Here is a 5,949-nt window from a genome sequence, read left to right as displayed (position 1 = left end):
TTGCTGCTCAAAGAGTTTGTATTGGTGCCCAATTTCCAGTTAATTGAAAACTTGAGGGCATAGTTCACGCAACTATAATTAGTATCAATTGTTAGAAAACCATCCCATGGTTGACATGAGCATCAATAATTATGAACACCAGTTTCATACTATTAGTAATTACATCTGTAGGAACATGAGGGCAATCTCTTGTAAGTTCTGTTGCTTGGGGCTGCTCTCATGATAATCAAGTATTTATTAGTGAACAAAATTAACAAGAGTGTCAAATACATGGTGTCGAATCATGAAATGAAATAAAACTTGATGATTTAATTAAGCTTAACGGCTACTTATTATTTCAAAAAAAGGTTCATAGTAAATTGGGCGAGCAATCCACTATAGACGGCTTCATAGATATTTGATCAAGGTGCGTTTCATAGGAATTTCCTTAATATATCTAAACAAAGCAATTATCAATGTAGGGAACATTAGTTTGAGACTTAGGAGTATGGGTAAACATGGAGAAAGTATAAAAGTATGATAGCTTGATATATCTCAAACTCCAGCAGCAACTGCACAGTAAATTTATTTGGAGTCCTTGAAGAATCCCACTGGGCTCACATACTCTTATGTAAAATGTTTTGGCAAGCAAATGTTTCTAAAAGGAAGTTGATTACATCCTTACTAACTTTTTTGTTTGTGTGCAGATGGAGGAGTTCCTTTCTAGGGCTGAAGATCTAGATGGAGAATCTCCATCCAATCAATTACCTAAGCCTGGTAAAGTTTTATGTCAACACAAAGAAACTAATGCACCTCATTTTGCTCATGGACTTTGCAAGGAATGTTATGATGAGGTACATCTTGATTTTTTTACACATTAGTGATTTATTATGTTGCCAAGAGTTGTAAACATAGGAAATATTCTTCATTTCTGTCAGTTCATTAAAAAATCTGGGGGACTTCAAGGTGGTGCTGATCCTCCAGCCTTTCAACATGCTGAGAAGCAGAGGATGGAAAAAAAATAAAATTATCAGATGAATCCAACCCAGATAACCAGCAAACAAATGAGAAGCATATAAATATCACTGTGAGTTATCAGCTTAACAAAATTTTATTGTTTGCATTTATCTTCTACTTTTGTTCATTATTGAATCAGTTAAGATATGATTTTCCCCTATTGCGAATTAATTTATTCTTATGCAGTATGACAAGTTAGATGCCTCTCCTAAGCTGTTAAACATTTTGGAATATTAAAACTGACTTTTGTTTCACAATGTTGGACACCTTCAATCAATCATATATTCTCCCTCCTAAAATTTTCAAGTGAGTTTCAGTATTGGTGACTGAATTTGAACTTACCGTTCTGCCCGTGCACTGAAACTGACATTGGAATAGCGATGATTTTGGACAGAAGGAATCGTGCGTGTGCGTCGTTACGTGATAAATGTATCCTTTATTTCAGAAGTTTTGATAAATGTATGCTATCAAGTTACATAATGTTAATATACAATTTATTTTTAAATTATATATATATATATATATATATATATATATATATATATATATATATATATTTTGTATCAAAATCATATTGGCACTGCACTATATGATACCGAAACCTCGGCACGGGTTGAGATTTTAAATCTTGAAAGAAACCACAAATCGCTGAAGATGCATATTAAATTAGTCACACAAGTGTTGGGCCTATTTAGTTGGGTGGATGAATTAGAGAGTGGTGGATGCTAATAAGATAATAAGAAGAGCTGAATTTGAAAAACTATCCATCATCTTATGATATGGGGAGATGGAGGGGGCGGGTAGACATACAATTTAATATTTCCTTCGACGTGCTTTATTGGAAGGATAAATTAAACATAGAGGATTAATTAATAAAAAGACAAAATTATCCTCAAAATCATTTTGTGAACTGCTTCCATACTCGATGAACTACTTCAAATATGAAGTCAAGGAAGTTAGTAGTGATTACTTTGATATTTGATTCTTACTATGAACAATTTCTCATTTAAATCATTAGATTTTTAAAATTGATGTAAAACAACCAAAAAAATATCAACTCAACCTAGCTCACCAACTCCACCAACTCCAATAAGTTCTTTCCACTATCCACAGTAGTCTTGGCAGCAAAACAACAAACACAATATCAATACCAAAAGAAATTTAGTCATAGTAATACATGAATTCTTGCACCAAATCAACCCAAATTTTTATATGGGAGTTGTAAAATAGATTGACCATCATGGTCTATCAACCCAAATTTTGATATTTGATCGAACAGCTGATCGATTGGTAAATGCAGTGACGTTTTCAGTTTCTTCCACTATAAAGTTGGACCTCATATGTATATCCCTACTTTGGCATTTAGCAGCTTGGATATATGATATTGTTTGTTAGGGCGCTGGGCACATCAACTAACATTAGCACCAATAATAGATACCTATGATTAATACATTACTTTTCCTGAAAACTTGATATTTTAAGGAGCCCCTTGTATATTCTACTTTTTAGAGTTTTTGGGATATCTACCTTATATTGTCATTTTTAATCTATCTTTTTTATCCTTCCTTCTTTTTTTTTTTTTCCAAAATTTGGTAAATGCATTAATAGAGCCTAGAATCACCATTGAATCTACAAAATCAGCTTAGCTTTTACATTGACATGGAAGAATTTCCAAGTTTCCATGCATGCAAACATGTAGTTTTCCTGAGCTTTTCATGAATTGTTTTTAATAAGAACCTTAGTTGGTACCTAAATGTGTGTGTGCAACGGCCTATTACATAACGAGGGAAACTTTGATGTTAATATGACTCCATATGTTGGGTTGAAGGAAAAACATCAAATGAATCAAAGGAAGTTGAAAGTGCTAGTACGATGGAAAACCCATACACCTTTTTATTTAGAAAGTTTATGAAGTTAGACTGTTTTTTTATTTTTTTTTATTTTGGAGCACTAATAGTAGTTTGTCTTTGTAATTTTTCCCTCCTTTTCGAAAGATTCTGCAGGTCATGAGTTGATTGACCCATCAACTTTCAATGAAGACTCGGAAGATGATGGGAGTGATCATTTTTCTGACATTGATGATGCTGAGGTATGTCGTCCGTGTTAACAATTTTGGGCGTGAATTGCTTAAACTTCAAACTCATAACATCTCCATGTTGTGAAAAATAATTATGTTGTCAGCATGCCAAGAACTTTTGTTCCTTCTAAAAAAAATCATTTTCGTTAGGTAAATGGATATCTGCACACTGAGAAAGAGAAGGCACTTAAAAAGATTATATGGGAAGAAATGAACAAAGAGTATCTTGAGGTGAGAGTAAATTTCTTGAATGTTCATAAATTCTTTTCATTTGAATATTAGATTTGATATCATGACATAAATGTTGAGCAGGAACAAGCAGCAAAGGAACCTGCTGCTGCAGTTGTCAAGGAGGCATATGAAGCGAAGTTTGCAAATGGCTCAGAAGATTTGCTAGCCGCGAAGGAACTTGCAGAAGCAACTGCTGCAGCTCTAGCAAAATCCAGAACGGTGCTAATTAATATGATATACTTTTTGTGTACTTTTTGATTGATGCAAAATTAGTATTAATTGCATATTATATAATATGTGCTTTTATTTGGTGTATATTCATATTCCACTTTCTATGTAATTTATACATATCCCGTAGTTATTCATCTAAATAATTTAGAATAGTGTTTTTCCTTTTTTCATGGTAGATGTTTAGTGTTAGTCCAACCTTCCTTTGCTAAAAGTTTTAGTGTCGCAGTCCTGTGATCAGTTCCATTTCTTGCCTTGACTATGGCATGGTCTTGATGCCAAACCATGTGGATATACAATAGAGGTTGGCACCCAATGCATTTTGGGGATATGAACTATGAATACCTAAAATGTATTAAAGCTAATAAGCTTATAGTAGTACTAAGCAACAAATCAAGAGTTGGCTGTTAAGTAAAAAGATCTTTATCTGAGCAATAATGGAATCTGATTTGCCATCCAGTTGCTCCTTTAGCATGTGTTTCCTTGGGCAGAAACATGAGCAGAAGTTAACTGGGGTGGATGTGTTTCCCCAATTTTGTCCACTATTGGTTGCTTCTCGCACAATGAAAATCTTGAAAATATTTTACCAAATTCACATTCAAAATATATTTTGTCTGATTGTTTTTTCCCCTTTTTGTACAATTTTTTTCTTCCTCCTATCATGCTATCTTGGTTGCAGGAAAGGAAACAAAAACTCTGAAGAAGCTAAAAATATGACTGCATGCAAAGACTCCTCTTGAAGCAACACGTCAGATGCTTAAGAGAAAGGTATGGATGATTTTGTTATTATATGCACTTTTGATATTGAATGTCCATCAAGAGACAAATTAGTCATGGATGCTAATAATTTTCATATTTTGATAATCAACATAATGTTTTGTTTCAGACTTTCAGCTCAAAAGTCAACTATGAAGCGCTGGAAATTTTGTTCACTGTACTTTCTGCTTCCTTTCCTTTTATATTTAATAAGAATCATACTTTCATCCATATGCTATAATTATTTAAAGTGATTGAACCAATAAAAAATTTCAATTTGCTTTTGTGATATTTTTCTTATTCAAATCTAGGATTGCAGTGGTAATCTTTTTCAAGTTATGTTATGAAAACTTTAATTGGTTTACAATATTGCCAAGCTTTTCATTTAGGTGCTTCTAGCTTTTGTTCAATCATAGTAATTTTCCACATGGTGAATGTGCAAACTTTATGTGGGTGTGCTTTAAAAAAAATTCAAGAGAATATGATGACTCTGGTCAACAATCAGATTGCATATGTTTGGCTAAATCAAGTGGTTCTATAGGCAAGTTAGTTGCCACAACCTGTAGTTTATCTATTGCTTGGCAACTTGATATTTTTGGAATTTTAGTGACGACTTTAGGACTTGTATAGATGATTCTATATTTGATAATAATCATATAAAATTATATCCTTTGAACATCATCATGAAATAAACTATACATCTACTTTCATTCTCTTTTAGATTGCATTCAATGATATATTGATCATGCCTTTCAACAGCCTGAACAAGACAGTTTGAAGAAGCAAAAAGTTGAATCAGATGCCGGTGATCCTTGTGAAACTCCCGACGGGAAGGATGATCATGCAGATGATCCATATAACAAGGATGATGATGGGCCAGAAGCATCCAAGGATGATAATTATGATGGTAGTTATGATGATCACAAGGGAGGTAGAGATGAAGGCTATGACTATGGAGATGAAGACTATGGCTACGAGGATGATTTTCATTTTGCATGATGGGGACAACAACAAAACAACCAAGTCTTTAGGGTTTATAGTTTAGGGTTTTGAGCTAGTCTTTTTTTTTTGTGTGTGGCAATGTAGTTATTTTTCAAAGAAACTGCTTACACTTGTTGAATTTCAACTCATTGATAGCTAATTCAACATTCTTTGTAGTCAATTAACCTCCAGGTTTCTTCAGTCTTGCATGACTAGTAAACTTGTGCCATTTGTGATAGGTGCGATGCCATTGCGGTAAGTGCAATCATATGCAGTTTTGTTTTTCTTCTATTTGTCGTAGAGCAATGCATTCATTAATATTGTATGACAAACTCATCACTTAGGTCTCTATTTTTTGTAAATCAATGCCTTCTTTAAAATTGTATGTCTATGTAAATCAGTGCAGTCTAGGTGGCTTTTGAACAAGAATATAATCGCTATTTTGCGATCTCTTTTAGTTGTTTTTCATCGATGCTTTACAATGGTAATTTGCGTCTTGTTATGAGCCCGTCCTTTATTTGCCTCTTTGAAAACTTAAATGCCAGACAAGATGCTATTAGCTTTATTTTATAGACTAACATAAACAGAAATAAGAACTTTAAATTGGTAAACAAAATTTGATTTAATGTTTTGTATTAATGTACTCTTAATTTATTTTGAATCAAGTCCAAAACTAAGTC

General features: G+C 33.1%; 1 long non-coding RNA gene across 1 annotated transcript; it reads left to right on the top strand.

Moving 5' to 3' along the window:
- The first annotated feature begins 3,009 nt into the window (after positions 1-3,009).
- Positions 3,010-3,403, top strand: LOC122023515. The gene is made up of 3 exons (XR_006123165.1): positions 3,010-3,085; positions 3,224-3,304; positions 3,386-3,403. It is a non-coding gene; the product is annotated as an uncharacterized LOC122023515 (long non-coding RNA).
- Positions 3,404-5,949: the final 2,546 nt, after the last annotated feature.

Source organism: Zingiber officinale, chromosome 9B (assembly GCF_018446385.1).
Source record: "Zingiber officinale cultivar Zhangliang chromosome 9B, Zo_v1.1, whole genome shotgun sequence".
Lineage (NCBI taxonomy): Eukaryota > Viridiplantae > Streptophyta > Magnoliopsida > Zingiberales > Zingiberaceae > Zingiber > Zingiber officinale.
Note: the sequence above shows the minus strand (reverse complement) of the source record. Positions and strands in the feature narration are given on the sequence as shown.